Source organism: Petaurus breviceps, unplaced genomic scaffold, assembly GCF_028583685.1.
Source record: "Petaurus breviceps papuanus isolate PSGF00001 unplaced genomic scaffold, PetGlider_PUasm1.0 90919, whole genome shotgun sequence".
NCBI lineage: Eukaryota > Metazoa > Chordata > Mammalia > Diprotodontia > Petauridae > Petaurus > Petaurus breviceps.
Window position 1 is genome coordinate 6111282 of NW_027187378.1, and position 16724 is coordinate 6128005.

Consider the following 16724-nt stretch of genomic DNA (forward strand, 5'->3'; position numbering starts at 1 on the left):
CAGCCTTCTTAGAGATGAATGACCTGTCTTGCTGATAAACCCTGTGGAGTTCTCATTTTTCATTTAGCAGCTTCTGAAATTTCCTGATCATTTTCATCAAACCAGGGGTGGCACAAACTTGGTGTTTTGTGAGTGTTCTGACCCAGATGAGCAAATTCAGTTCTATATACCAAATTTCTGAAAAGCTGCCCACTCCTTTCTGTTGCCAACTCTGTATTGGCTCAACTTTCTTTCCAAGTTAGCAACAAACTTTTACTACCCAGAGATGAGCTTTGATCTATTGACATTGTCTTCTGGTAGTCATTTTGTAGATGGGGATGCCACTTTTGTTGAATGAAAATATTTAGCTCGGAGAGGATAAGTCTATGATTAGTCCAGCACTCTGTACATTGCCTTTGTCACTCTCACATCCTTTCTGTTTATTCTCCTTAAAATCACATAGTCTATTAAATGCCAGTGTTTGCTTTGAGGGTGTATCCATGAAGTTTAATTGCATTTAGGGAAATGGAAGACAGTGTTGGTGATGAGAAGGTCATGAGATGTACAAGTCTTCAGTAGTAAGTGACCGTTGCTATTGCTGTTTCCTACTCCATTCCTCCCTGGGACTACCTGCCAAGTCTGGTAGTCTGACCCTACTCTAGCATTAAAGTCACCCAGAATTATAAACTTGTCTGCTTTTGGCACATTGATGATAAGGGTCTCCAGGTCTTCATAAAATTTTCTTTGACCCCATCAGGGTTCACATCATGTTTTGAGCATAGGTCCTAATGATGGTGGTGAGATGTTTTCCTGCAAGTGGCAATTGCACTGTCACGAGTCTGTCATTCACTCCTTTTGGCAAGCATAGAAGCTTCTTGACTAGATTGGTTTTGATTGCAAAATCTATGCCAACTTCACAGCACTCCTCTTCACTGTAGCCACTCCAGAAAAACATGTATCTAGCTCCATCTTCATTAAGCTGGCCTTCATTTGCCAGCCTTGTTTCAGTCATGGCTGCTTTTTAGATATGAAACATGCTGAGTTCTCTTTCAACATGAGCTGCTCATCTTTCAGGTCTACTGGATTCTGTGTTGTTTATAAGTGTGCACACATTCCATGTGCTAATGGTGAGTGGAATCCTCTTTGCAAACGATTTTGTACATTTTTCTTTTTTGTTTTGACTGCAGAGTGGGGTTCCCCACCTGCTGTGGTGTTCAGGTCAGGGTTGGGTAAGCAGACAATTTTTTAGAGCACCTTTTGTAGCCCCTTCCCCATAGCCGGAGGTGAACAGTGTAATCCTTAAAAGGCTACTCAGACACCCAGGGGACTACCAAATCCCACTGCTGCTTCCAGTGAGATGACTCTATGGCCTGGGCTGCCTCTGTGGAAGATTATAATTACATCTCCCAGTGTATCCACACCAGCTTCTTCATCACTTTCCTGTCACTGCAGGGTTTTGAGATAGGTAAAATGGTACAGGTGATGTTTTTTGATTTGTGTGTAAATCACATTTAAGTGAGACAGAGTTACACACAGTCCTCAGACAAACTTTCTTCTCCAGAGGCATCAGAGTCCAGTGGCAGGACAGTGTCAAGATAACTAGTGATGGCTCAAGATGCATTGGATGACCTTGGCATCATTGATTTCTAAGTGCTCCACCATGCCTGCTTCAGCTGCCTTCATGGCTGTTGGAACAAATTCCTCTCATTATCCATTCTACCAGGGGAAGTCTTCACATGCTTGAGGTAGACACCCCCTACCTCATCAGTGGGTTTGAGACCCCTTGATCACCCTCAACCTGGTTTAGTCTGTCTGCCAAAACAGTTTAATGGGGTGTGGCTGCTGCACGTGCTACAGCTTCGTGGAGTCACAGGTGAGAATTAGGTGGAACAGGTGGACACCAAAGGTGGAAAGCAGACCTGAAAAGGGCAAGGCAGCCATCTTACCAGAGGTGTGATAAACATACTCTACACCCCAAGAAATCTTTCATATAATGAAGTTTGGTTTATATTAGAGATGAAATGACAGTTTAAGAATAGTAAAAAAACCATATTAATATTTTAAAAATCTTGATCCACATGATTATTTTAATTGGTACAGAAAAAATTGTGACAAAGTATATCACTTCTTTATGATAATAAACCAGCAAAGAGGAGGCATGGAGGGATATTTTTTAAAATAAAAAGTATCTATCTAAAAATCAAAAGTGAGCATATATACACTGGGGATATGCAAGAAGCTTGGCCAATAAATATATTAGTAAAGCAAGGATATCCCCTATCCCCACTATTATATGATATAGATCTAGAAATTGTAGCAATAACATTAAGATGAGTGGAGGAAATCAAAGACATAAATATAGGCAAAGAGTAGACACAGTTATCCTTATTTGATGATTTTTACATGAATTGGAGGAGGCTCCAAAAATAACTTTTCAGTATTATTTAAAAATAGAAAAGATTTATCAGTGGAAAAGTCTAGACAAGGGAGAATGAGAAATAATGGAACTCAACAACCCTATTTTCAATACCCTCCCAAACATAATTATTTAAGATAGAACTCCCTATTTGATAAGAACTGCTGAAAAATAAAATGGAAAGTAATCTGGAATATATTAGTCTTAGAACAAACTCTTTTAAATTGTGATTCTAAAATGTTTCGGTCTTAAGACCACTTTTGCATGCTTAAAATGTTTTGAAGACCTTAAAGTGCTTTTTAAAAAGTAATTTATATGTACCTATATTTATCAAATTAAAATTAAAACAAATTTTGAGCAAACATTTACTAATTAATTTTCAAATAAGTTCATCACATGTTATCATAAATAATATATATTGTAAATAATGTATATATTTAAATATATTTATGAGAAAACTATTTTTCAAAGAAAAAAGTATTGAGAAGAGTGGCATTGTTATGCATTTTTTGCAAATCTCTAAAAAGAAGACAGCTGGATTTCATATTTGCTTCTGCATTCTATATCTTATGATATGTTGTTTTTGTTGAGCTATATGTAGAAATTATAGCCTCCCTCAGATATGTAGTGGGAATAGGAAGGAGTATTTTTTTTATCTCTGATCTTTTTTTAAAAAATAATTTACTTTTAATATTCAATGTTCATTTCCATAAGAATTTGAGTTCCTAATTTTCTCTTTATTTCTCCCTTCCCCTCTCCCAGGTGGCATGCATTCTTATTACCCCTTCCACCAGTATACCTTACATTCTAGTTTTTCTGAGAACTGAAGCCATATACTTTTTTCAAAATAAGATACATATGTGGGCATATATGTATATGTATACATATATAACTCTAATATTAAAAATCATTCTATACAATGAGAAGAGTAGCAGATCATATATCTTTTATGTTGGAGATGAATTCTTAATCAAACAAGTGATAGAGGTTAATTCAAAAAAACTGATTACATGAAAATACAAAGATTTGAACAAAGAAAAATAGTGGTACTCACATAAGAAAGAACATGATTGGCTAGGAAATAGATTTTTTTTTAAGGCAATTGGGGTTAAGTAACTTGCTCAAGGTTACACGGTCAGTTATTTCTGGATGTGGTGCTAAGTATCTGAGCCCGGGTTTGATCCCCAGGTCATCCCGACACTAGAGCTGGTGCTCTTACTCACTGAGCCACCTGGCCGCCCCTAAGCAATTGGGGTTAAGTAACTTGCTCAAGGTTACATGGCCAGGTGTTTCTGGGTGGGTGCTAAGTGTCTGAACCCAGATTTGATCCCCAGGTCATCCCAACACTGGAGCTGGTGCTCTTAACTCACTGTGCTACCTGGCTTCCCCTAGGAAATAATCTTTATATCATGTCTTTTTGGATATGAGTTTTGTATTCAATGTATATGGACAACTAATAGAAAATATAAAAGGCCCTATGCCTTTACCCAGTAGATAAGTGGGCAAGGAATATGAATAAACAGTTCTAACAAGGATTGAAGACTTTTAGCAATCATATAGGAGGATGCTCCAAATAATTAATAATCAGAAAAATCAAAATAAAAACAATACTGAGGCTTCACCTCACAACTAGGAATTTGTCAAAAGTGAAAAAAAGATGGGAATGGTCAATATTGGAAGGGTTATAGAAAGAAAGACACACTGAAATATTGTTGGTAGAGTTGTGAATGAGTATAACCATTCTATAGTGCAATTTGAAATTATGCAAATAAAGTACCTAAAATGTCCATAGCACTAGATCCAGAGATTCCACTGCAGAAAGTATAGATTGAGGGTGTTAATGATCAAAAGAGTACTGTATATGCACCAAAATATTTATAATAATACTTTTTGTAGCAGCAAAGACAAAGTAGATGTATATCAATATGAGTATGTAGTACATGAATATAATAGAATATTATTATACTGGAAGAATTAGTAAATATGTTAAATAGAGAAGCTGGGAAAGACATAATGAACTGATGCAGAGTAAAATAGAGGAAGGCAAGAAAAGAAAAACTGCAGTTCTAAATGACAAGAGAAACAACTACAAAATAATTAAAATTTCATGTTTCAGAATTTAAAAAATAAACATGGCATTAAAGAAGAGATATAAGAATATACCTTCCCTTCTTCCTTTGTAGAACTGGGGAATACAAGACTGTGTAACATTCCATATAATGTGAATGTTTTTTTTCCCTTTTGCTGATTGGTTTGACTTACTTTTTTCTCTTCTTTTTCTTTTTTATAAAAATATTCTTTGTTGTAAGCCAGTGACTCTCTGAGAAGGATAGGAGGAGGGCTATACAGGCGTAGTAAAAACAAGTGCTATCAATAAAATCTACTAAAATAAAGAAAATCAATATAAAGTAGTAATGAAGAATGCCTTTCTAATTTTTTAAAATTTTCATGGTGGATTTTGGTCAAAGTATCATTTTAAAAGATTCTTTTTGAACTGTTCATGCAAGTTGAATTATTTATCACTTTTAATACATAGAAAAGGGTAAATCTGTATTATACTAACTGACCAAATGAATATTTTGATTTTGCAGTCTTTGGATAATAAATAATAAGGTTAAATTTAGGGTAATATGATTTGTCACAATGGAATGAATGTAGTGCTTCCAGTAAATGATTTTTAAAAAATATTTTTATTTAAGGTTTAGAGTTCCAAAGTCTATCCATCCTTTGCTCCTTCCCTTCCTCCCTCTCTGAAATGGCAAGCAATCATACATATGCAATTATGTATAACAGTCCATATTAGTCATTTTATACAAGAATACTCAAATAAAAGAAAAGATGAAAGAGTGAAAAATAGCACGTTTCAGTCTGTATTCAAACAGTATCACTTATGTCTCTAGAGGTGAATAAAATGCTTGACCATCAGTCTTTTTGGATTGTCTTAGATCATTGTATAGCTGAGAATAGCTAGGTCAGTCAGATTCTTCATTGAACGACGTTGTTGTTACTATATACAGTGTTCTGGTTCTGTTCACTTCACTATGCATCAGTTCATGTAAGTCTTCCCAGGTTTTTCTGAAATCATCCTGCTTGTCATTTCTTATAGCATAATAATATTCCATTACAATCATATACGACAGCTTGTTTAGCTATTCTCCAAGTTGATGAGCATCACTTTGATTTCCAGTTCTTAGCACCCACAAAAAGAACTGCTATAAATATCTTTGTACAAATAGGTAATTTTCTCTTTTTTGTATGTCTTTGTGATATAGACCTTGTATTGCTGACTCAAAGAGTTTTCACAATTTTATAACCCTTTGGGCATAATTCCAGATTGCTTTCCAGAATGGTCAGATCAGTTCGCAACTCTACCAACATTGTGTTAGTATCCCAGTTTTCCAAATCAGCTCCAACATCTAAAGTTTTCCTTTTTTTGTACTATTAGCCAATCTGATAGTTGTGAGGTTGTACCTCAGAGTTCTTTTCATTTACATATCTCTAATCAACAGTGATTAAGAATGTTGTTTATATGATAGTTTTGATTTCTTTTGACCATTTATCAATTGAGGAATGACTTGTATTTTTATAAATTTTATTCAGTTCTCCATATATTTCAGAAACGAGGCCTTTATCAGAGATACTTGTGAAATCCCCTCCCCCCAATTTTTTGCTTTCCTTACAATTTTGGTTGCATTGGCTTTGTTTGTACAAAAACTTTCTAATTTTATATAATCAAACTTATCTATTTTACATTATGTGAAGCTCTCTGTATCTTCTTTGGTTCTAAATTCTTCACTTATCCATGAATCTCACAGATAAATTATTTCATGCTTTCTTAATTAATATAGTATTACTCTTTATGTATAAGTCATGTACCCATTTTGACCATATCTTGGTGTATGCTTTGAAATGTTGGTCTGTACCTAATAAATTATTTTTAAACTCAATAAAATGTTAAGATGCATCATTAGTTTGCAAGATCCATATGGGATCTTATACTAATTTTTCTTTCATATTCCAAACTTTTCTGGCCATTGTTTTCTCTATAACTCAATTGGTACTTACTATGTGATGTTTCATTTTATTACTTATCCTTTTATGTGTTTGTACTAGACTGTAAACTTCTTTTTGGAGGGGGAGAGGCAAGGCAATTGACCTTGACTTGCCCAAGGTCACACAGCTGGTTAAGTGTCAAAGGTCTGAGGCTGGATTTGAACCAAGGTCCTTCTGACTCCCGAGCTGGTGCTCTATTCACTGTGCCACCCAGCTGCCCCAAGATTGTAAACTCTTAAGGGCAGAGATTGCGAATGAAACATTTTTGTATCGTGCCTTCTATGTAAAGTTATTTGGTAAATAGTTGATTAATTAATTATCTCTTATATGCTGACCAGTGCAGAACTACATAGGCTGATACCATATACATTCAGTTGACATTGTATTAGGTAGAAGGCTAAATAATTGATATTTGGACTCAGATGGAGTGTCCTCTTAATTTTGGGACTGAACTCTTTATCCATTCAGAAGATAAGTAATCTGATTTTTTAGGTAGGCTCACAAAATATGTTAGAACACAAATAAAACTTACTAAGCATATTTTCTACAATCCACTCTTTAGTGCCATAGTGATGCTTAGTCTGATGGCAGCAAATATCAGTAGGCTGGCAAAGTGTAGAATAACTTTTGTTTGGCATTTAGAGCCTTTTACAACCTGGATACGACATGTTTTTCCAGCCATATTAGTCATTACTCTCCTTCATTCATTTCTTGGGAATGGCCAAACTGTCATTCTTGCCATTCCTTGTATATGACTTTCCATCTTCAGTTTTCATGCATTCATATAGGATGTCCTCCATGTGGAATTCACTTCTGCAAATTAGCTTCTTAAGTTGGTTCGTAAGCATTTATTAAGTACCTATTATGTGCCAAACGCTGTGCTAAGCAATGAGGATAGAAAGAAATGCAAAAAGACAGTCCCTGCCAGTAAGAAGCTCCCAACGTAAAGGGGAAGATAGAATGCAAACAAAACTTGGCTCAGATGTAACCTCTGCACGAGGCCTTTGGTGGTTCTGCTCCCTGCTAGTTTAATTAGAATACCTCTACAGGCGAGTTACTGAATATATAAGTATCTGTACATGTGTACATATCATATGTGCAATACGTATATGAACACAAATTTCTGTTCCCAACACACATATAGACCCACTTTCTTTCCTTTGCTTCATGTCCACATCAATGTCCTTTTGAACATTTAAAACAATATGTTGCATAGATATATACCTCTAACTCAACATTCTAAAATAGAACTAATTACCTTTCTTTACAAAGCCTTTCTTCTTCCAAATATCCCTCTTTCCTGGTCATGGTACCACTCTCCTTCCAGTTTCCTAGGTTTACATTTTAAGTATTATCCATGACGCCTCACCCTGATTCACCCTATATATTTAATTAGTTGTTATATTTTGCTATTTTCTACCTACACAACATCTCACATGTTTGTCCCCTTCCCAGTACTCTTGCAGCTGCTTCTTCAATTCTTCATCACTTATCACCTTATTGCATTGGTCTTCTAATTGGTCTTCCTGGATTAAGTCTTTCCTTACTTTACTCTATCCTCTATGCTATGTGAAGTTTGTTTTCTTTATGTAAACAGATTTGATGTTGACATTCTCCTACTCTATAAATGCCAGGAATCCTTTTTTTTTTTTTTTGCCTCTAAGATCAAATATAAACTTCTTTCTTTGACTTTTAAAGTAATTCACAACTTGACCCAGACAGCCTCTTTATAAGTTATTCCCTTTCCTGAACTCTGTGTTTAGTCACATTGATTTTCTTTGTTCTTCACACATGGCACTCACTATCCTATCTCTGTGCCTTTTCAGTGGTTGTCCTCAAGTCTGGAATGCACACGCTCCTCACCACCACTTCATTAAATCTGTTATTTCCTTCATAACTCAGCTCCTCACATCATTCCTAAATTTTTCACTTTGGATTTTTATCCATTTCTCCTGGTTATGCCCTCAGGTGCCAAATACTTTTAGATTATTCTGGTTGCATTTTTCCACTTCTTCACTTTGCTTTCATGCTGTTTTTTTTTTCCTTTGTAAAATCTTCACCACTTTTGAATAAACAGAATGTTGATTTAGATATCACTTCTTGCTTGGTTTCCTATGTTATTTAATTATGTCTCTAGTGTGAAAGTTCCTCTACCTCCATGCCCTCCCCCCACCCTCTCATTTCTCAATAAAATTGCTTCTTTTCAAATAATTCTTTTGTACAAGATCTTTTCACCTTGCTGTCATCAACCTTTTAATTAAACTTTCTACTATATATATTTTTTTGTATTTTAAATCTAAATTAGGTTTTGAGACTATTTTCTCTTTTGTGGTTTGGTTGGCCATTATGCACTAATATTCTGTTTGAATATAGATTTAATTAGTATTGCAGATGATATAGTCTTCCATTAGAAGGCATTGTGATTAATCATAGATTTCTATTAGTAATGAATATGCTAAGTAGGTACAACATCTATAAATGTATATATTTTAACTACTCTTCACATAAAATAAATGAATTACCTCATCATCTCCTTAATTTGATCTTCAGCATTGTGCTTTAGATTATAAGGGGTAGTTTCAGGGCAAGTACCTTTTAGATTTGTCAAGAACTGGCTTGGACCCTCTTAATCAAATAAATTAACATTTATAGCATATAATTAAAATAGGCACCCTAAGGTGTTGTGCATATTCATGGATGAGATGATATCTAAACATGGTCTAATTCCTTGAAAGGAAATTGGACCTTTTATTCCTTAATATGTAAAGATAACTCCTTATAAGCCTATTTTGTCTAGTAGATCATTCATTTTGATAAGTGATGTGAAAATATCCTTTCAGTGTTATATATGCTAATGTACATAAATGACTTTAAATATGTTATGTCAGACACTGTTTCATTTTATTTGTTTTATACTTACAAATTTTGTGGTAAGTTGGAGATAAAATAGGAATAATAATAAACAAAGAAGGGGAAGAAAAAATGAAAGGGAACTCAATGGAGACTTTAGGAATCCTAGCCTAATTTAGGTCCTGTTGTATATAGAGATGATAAGGAATATTTAGGCCTTTTGTCTGGGGTGGAATTTAGTTGGAATAATCAGAAGGAATAAATGAAAAATGTCATTCTTAATTCTTGGGGGTTTCTCTCAGGGTGGGTACAGTGGTATGGTGCTGTGAGGAATTTTAGAGCTACAGCCCACCTCTTTTTTTTTTCAGTTATGGGATCTCTGTCTCTCTGTGTTTCTGTCTTTGTCTCTGTGTCTGGCTCTGGCTCTGTCTCTTTCTCTCCCTCTCTCCTTCCCTTTCCCTCCCTTCCTCTCCCTTTCCCTCTCCCTCCCCCCCCCCTGTCTCTTTCTCTCTCTCCCTCTCTCACCCCCCCCTGTCTCTCTGTCTCTCTCTCACACACACACACACACAAACATCTGCTCTAAATAAGATACACACACACACACACACGCACATGCACATCTGCCCCAAATAACATCCATTCATTATGCAAAAACCATGTTAGATGAGACACAAAAACAACTCTCTCCTGACAGTGGAACTTATCACTCAGAATTATAGGATGTCAGAGTTAGACAGTACTTTAGATATCATCTCATCCATCATCTTTCCTGATATGCAAATCACCTTAGAGCTTTATAATTTGATCATCCTTGAATTATGATGTCAGTATTTAATTATGTTCAAACAAAATGTTCCTATTCATTAACACATCCTTTCCTTAAGCTATATGGAAGAGGTCTACTAGAGGATGACTCTGGTTTTTGACTACCTAATGACATGGATAATGGATGATGCAAAATTCTAGAACTATTTTCCTAACTAATTTCCATTTTTATTAACTCATATTTCTTCTGTATTTTCTAATTGATTTTGAATTCCCAACTTCCTAAAAGATATCTGGGCTTTTGCTTTGTATTTTCATATGGAATTCATCTACAATATAGTACCTTGGCTTCATGTCTGCATACAGACATTATCCTGTGCTGTTCATTTCAGATTGTGAAGAAATAATTCTGCTTTGTAAGTCTGGTCTTCTCTCTGCACCCCACTCCCACTCCCTGTTTTCCTTTGCACATGACCCAAATCTCTATATTAGATAGGTTGTAAATTTTCCTGGAATAAAAGATGTTGGGAACTGGATCAATGAAAGTCAGGATATAATGGGAAAAGATTTCCCTTGATCTCTCTACCAACTATCTATTTAGGAAACTGGAATGGAAACCAAAGAGTAGAAATAGTGGTGATTAAGTTGATAAGCTGGTAACACTGGGGGAAAAAAAGTACAAATTGAAATTTCAGCAACAGGTGTAAGGTGCATAGTTTTCAGTCTGTGCTGATTCTTAGGAAAGTAATAAGTTAACCTAATTACATGAGTAGAATACCTGGAATCCAGCTGGAATAGTGTGTTGCTTTCTTTTTCTCCTTTCTGTTTTTTATAGGTGTTGAGATCTTCAGATTGCTGTCTTACTTTATCTCTTAGCAATTATATTTTTATATACAAAAAGTATTGTAATGATATGAGTGACTCATGTGTTTCTCATGTGTGGCATAATTTGGTTTCCTTAAAATATTATAAAAATGTTGTATTATAAAAGTATTATAAAAATAACTTTGGGGTACTACATATATTCACATTTCCCCAAATTATATACATGTTTAAACTAAGTATTCTATGCATCTCTCTCTATATATAAGTATATAATACATTTTCTATATTGTTCACCCTCCAGAAGTAAAGTATATTATTATCAAAAGAATTATGCAGTCATGATTTTAAAATGTATCCTAAAGAACTATGTACTTTAATTTAAGTGTTCATGTAAATTAGCATTGTTGAACTATATACTTTTGGTACCATCCTTAATCTATGTTTGAGTGAATTTCCTGTACTACTAATCAGCTGATTTAGGGAATAGGAAAAGTTTGTAGCTGAGAAGTTCCTCTGTAGATAAGCATCCAAATCACAGAGTGAACAAGTTAGGATCAAGAAAGTGATAATTGAGTAATATAACCAAAAGATCAGAAATGGGAGAAAGAGTCAGCAATAAAGTTTGTATTAAAACCAGGGATCTCAACCAGTCTTTTATGGTGTCAGCAAGAGGCAAATTTATAGAGTTTGACTTAGTAGCTCTATCCTGGGCAAGTTGCTGACTAGTGAACATAATGTTAAATGTAGCCCCAGTTGTCTACATTCAGTTGTTTTGGCACCCAACCCCACTCCATGTCTTCTGAAGTCCTTTCAGCTAGAAAGCTCCTATTGCTTTAGACTTCGTTGTTCTCTATCAAAACTAAGTTTATATTCCTGAATTTATTCTGTAATTGTTCTGGTGTCCTGGTTGTTATGAAAATTGGGGAAAACTTGAAACCAGAGTAAACCATTTAAATTTATTCTTTAATAGCCATTCTTTGGGTTAGCCTGAAAATAACTTGGAGTCAGTCATTTTACACCATCTTCTAGGCTTTTGCCAAAAAATGGTTAGCACTTTGCCTATTTAAATTTGATATTTTATTTAATCAGACAGGCTAGAAGCATTTTCTGGTGACTTTCAAGGAATGTGGGTTTCTATTATTTCTGACCATGATTTGAATTTTATTTTCCTTTGCTTGAACTTCCTACTCTATTCTCATCATGAATGCATGACTTTTTTGTCGAATTTGTTTAATTTTAATTTTCAATATTCATTTCCACTTGATTTTGAGTTACAAATTTCCTCCCCATCTTTCCCCTACCCCCCACCCCAAAATAGTGATCCTACTGAATACCCCTTCCCCCAATCTGCTCTCTCTAATACCCTCCCTCATTCCCCCTCTGACTTTCTAGTAGGGCAAAATGGATTTCTATATCCCAGTGTGCCTGTATGTCTTATTTCCCAGTTGCATGTAAAAAAAAAAATTTTTTTTAACATTTGATTTCCAGATTCTTTTCTTCTTCCCTTGTCACCCACCCATACTGGGAGGAAAAGCAATTCAATATAGGTTATACATGTGTAGTTATGCAAAACTTTTCTATAGTAGATATATTGTGAAAGAATGACTATATTTCCTTCCGTCCTATCCTGCCTCCCACTTATTCTATTTTCTACTTTGACCCTGTCCCTTTTTAAAAGTGTGTTCTCCTATTACCCTTCCCCCCAATCTGCCTTCCCTTCTGTCATCCCCCCTCTTATACCCTTCCCCTCTACTTTCCTGTAGGGTAAGATACCCAATTTGGTGTGTATGTTATTCCCTCCTTAAGCCAAATTAAGTGAGAGTAAGGTTGACCCATTCACTTTTGCCTTCCTGTTCTTCCCCTCCATTGTAACAGTTTTCTCTTGCCTCTTTTTATATGAGGTATTTTACCCTATTCTATCTCTCCCTATCTCCTCTCATTATATTCCTTTCTCACCCCTTAATTCTATTTTTTAGATATCATCCCTTCCTATTCAACTGATCCTATGCCCTCTGTCTATGTATACATGTACACATATATACACTCATATATATATTTATATGCACATATACCCTCCTATATAAACATATATATGTATACATATATATATATATACATATATATTCCCTTTGATTATCCTCATACTGAGAAAAGTCTCATGAGTTACAATTATCGTTTTACCATATAGGAATGTAAATAATAAATTTTAATAAGTTCCTTATGATTTATTTTCCCTGTTTACCTTCTCGTGCTTCTCTTGCTTCTTGTATTTGAAAGCCAAATTTTCTATTCAACTCTGGTTTTTTCATCAATAATTCTTGAAAGTCCTCTACTTCATTAAAATGAATTCATGACTTTTAATATTTTTCTTTTATTCCTTCTATTTCTTTGCTTTCCTTGTTTGAAATTTTATAGTTTGATGTCTATTAACTTTTATTACCTCAAAGGGAACACACAACAATATAGAAAAGCTGGTTTGGTATAGGAGACAGACCACCAGATCAGAAGTCATATGTGACTTTCATATTTAATATTCTTTTGACCTTGGGAAGTCAAATACCCTCTCTGAGCTTCAATTTCCAAACCTATAAAATTAGAGGTTTGGATGAATTGTTCTTTTAAAAAATTTTTTTGGTCCATATTAATTTGTTTGTTTACTTTTAGTTTACAAGATTCAATTCCACAATTCCTTGAGTTTCACATTTCCCCCCTTCCCTCTCCTTCCCCCCCCCCCCCTCCTCATGGCGGCATACAATCAAGTATAGGATCAGCAAATACTTTCACATTAGACATTAGTCAGGTTATAAAGAAGGATTATATCAGATGGAATGAACAATGGGAAAAAGGAAACAAGACTATTCAAGGAAAAGAGAGCTTCAATATGCATTCAAACTCTTTTCTTTCTAGTTCTTTTTCTGAATGTAGACATCTCCCTACATCATGAGTCTTTTGGAGTTGACTTATAATCCTGCATAGCTGAGAAGAGTCCAGTCTATCAAAGTTGGTCATCACACATACATTGTATCTGTAATTGTGTACAAATTTCTCCTGGTTCTTCTCTGCTCACTCAGCATCAGTTTGTATAAACCTCTCCAGGTAAATATGAAGTCCATCTGCTCCTCGTTTCTTATAGAATGATAGTATTCCATTACATTGATATAGCACTTCTTGTTTAGCCATTCCCAGTTGATGGGCATCCCGTTAATTTCCAATTCTTTGCCACCACAAAAAGAGCTGCTATAAATATTTTTGTACATACGGTTCTTCCTCCTACTTCTATGATCTCTTTGGGATACAGCCCTAGAAGTGGTATTGCTGGGTCAAAGGGTATGAAATTACTTATAGCCCTTTGGGCATAGTTCCAGATTGTTCTACAGAATGGATGAATCAGTTGATAACTCCACCAACAATGCATTAGTGTTCCAATTTGTCCACATCCTCCCCAGCATTTGTCATTTTCCTGTTTTGTCATTTTAGCCAATCTGACTGGTGAGATGTGGTACCTCAGAGTTATTTTGATGTGCATTTCTCTAATGAATAGTGATTTAGAGCATTTTTTCATATGCTTATAGACATCTTTAATTTCTTCCTCTGAAAACTGCCTGTTCATATCCTTTGACCATTTATCAATTGGGGAATGACTTGTATTCTTATAGATTTGACTTAGTTCTCTGTATATTTTAGAAATGAGGCCTTTATGAGAGACATTGGTTGTCAAAATTTTTTCCCAATTTTCCACTTCCCTCTTCATCTTGGTTACATTGGCTTTGTTTGTACAGAAGCTTTTCAATTTCATGTAATCAGAATTATCCATTTTTTATTTAATAATGCCCTCTAATTTGCATTTGGTCTTAAAGTCTTCCCCTTTCCATAAAAAAAATATGGAATGCTTCACAAATTTTCTTGTCGTCCTTGCAAAGGGGCCATGCTAATCTTCTTTGTATCATTCCAATGTTAGTATATGTGCTGCCGAAAGGAGCACTGAATTGTTCTTTTTAGCTCAGTTGTTTAATTTAATAATTAACAAAATGATGCAAAAAATGTTTTCTTTAATTTTTAGAATTCTGAATTGACATATAGGTCTAAATTAAAGCTTTGCCAAGTTTAGGAGTGTCATGAAGATTAAATATGCTTTAAAAAATTAGATGAAATCATCATCTTATCAATCATCTTTCAAAAACCCTTGGGAAGACATAAGCTGATGACAGTTTACTGTTTCTTCCAACCCAGTCAACTAATCCAAAGTTTGAAATGGAAACAAGGTGTTGCATATCATTCTCAGTGTTTTCCATTATGTATTCCATTGCTTTTCACATAGGTTAATTACAGGAAAAATGGTTGCTACCATTTGCTGAGGATCAGCTATGTGATCCTGGGCAAATTCTTTACCCTCTCTAAACCTCAGTTTTCTCATTTGTAGAATGAAAGGGTTAAACTACATTTCTAATTCCCTTTTAGCTTTACATTTCTGATCCTATGATCACCTATGCCAGCTCTGTTTTTGAATTTTTATTTGAAGAGCAAAACTCATTTAGGCTCTTCAGCAAAACCCACCATTTAAGGCTTTGTTGTACAAATTTAAATTTCTGATTTCAGCATGGGTTTTCCATAGCCCAGAAATAATACAACCTTTTAGATTGAATCTAGCCTTTATTTGAGATTGAATCCCATATTCTATTTGGTTCTGTTAGGAACCCACCTTGAAGACTTGTCAATCTCTGTCAAGCCCAGGGCAGGATTTCCAAAAAGGTTTGAGGATATTGAAAAATACATTGAACAATAATATTTAACATTCTCTGAGAAAAAATGATGTGAGAGATGTGATGGATTTCTAAAATTACAGCAACACCCTCTAGTTAGTGTTTCTTTAGTACTTCAATTATAAATCAGGGGTTTATACTTTTGGCAGCCTGAAAAAATTCTCTTTCACCTAAAGCTTGACTTGATACAAACTCTTAACCATAAGCAGACTGGTATAAAAAAAAACCCTACTACTTAAAAATAGATACTGATATGTTCCTTTTGCATTTTACCAAAGTTATCAAATTTTTGTTTTCTTTGGATGAATATTCTATTCCTTCATTTGAAGTAGACCTTCCTACGACTTAATTTGGAATAAACTGGAATATCAACCTAAAATAAGAAAATGGTAAAAAAAAAAAGATATTGACTTAAAAAAAAGGTATTGACATAATTGTGACTATTGAATAGCTTCCCACAAGAAAATTTACTACCTATTCACATTAATGTCTCCATAATAAGCAACATACTCTTGCCTTGAATAGTGTACATATTCATTTAAACTAAAATATGACAGTTAAGAATAATATGCAAAGGGGCAGCTAATATGCACAGGTGGCGCAGTAAATGGAGCACTGGCCTTGGAGTCAAGAGGACCTGAGTTCAAATCCAGCCTCAGACATTTGACATTTACTAGCTGTGTGACCTTGGACAAGTCATTTAACCCCAACTGCCCTTCCTTCCCCTTCAAAAAGCAAATAATAATAATACTAATAGGCAAAAAAAGAAGAGTATGCAGATTTTAGTCATGTGTGTTTTGTGACATGGATCTGCAATATGGAAGTCATTCCTTTTGTTATGTCAGAACATGACTAAGAAGTGACTAGGCCAATGTTAACATTTTTTGGAACTGCTTACTTGACTAGTTGATTTTGATCATAGATTGGGAGAGCTGGAATGGGCCTTTGAGATCATTTCATCTAGCCACCTCTTTTTCCAGATGAAGATTTAGGTCTTCCTGGAAAGAGATCTTTCCAAAACTATTATGCTAATAAATCAAATACAGATTTTTATTCATTCTCAGTCATGCCATTGT

At 34.7% G+C, this 16724-nt stretch overlaps 1 protein-coding gene and 1 non-coding gene across 3 annotated transcripts in view; one reads left to right on the forward strand and one right to left on the reverse strand.

Annotated features, from left to right (window-relative positions):
- The window catches only part of MACROD2 (mono-ADP ribosylhydrolase 2), a 2250628-nt gene that overhangs the window by 338653 nt on the left and 1895251 nt on the right, over positions 1-16724 (forward strand). The gene's annotated exons all lie outside the window — the stretch shown is intronic.
- Positions 14764-14870, reverse strand: LOC138152225 (U6 spliceosomal RNA). Its single transcript, XR_011166058.1, has one exon. It is a non-coding gene; the product is annotated as a U6 spliceosomal RNA (small nuclear RNA).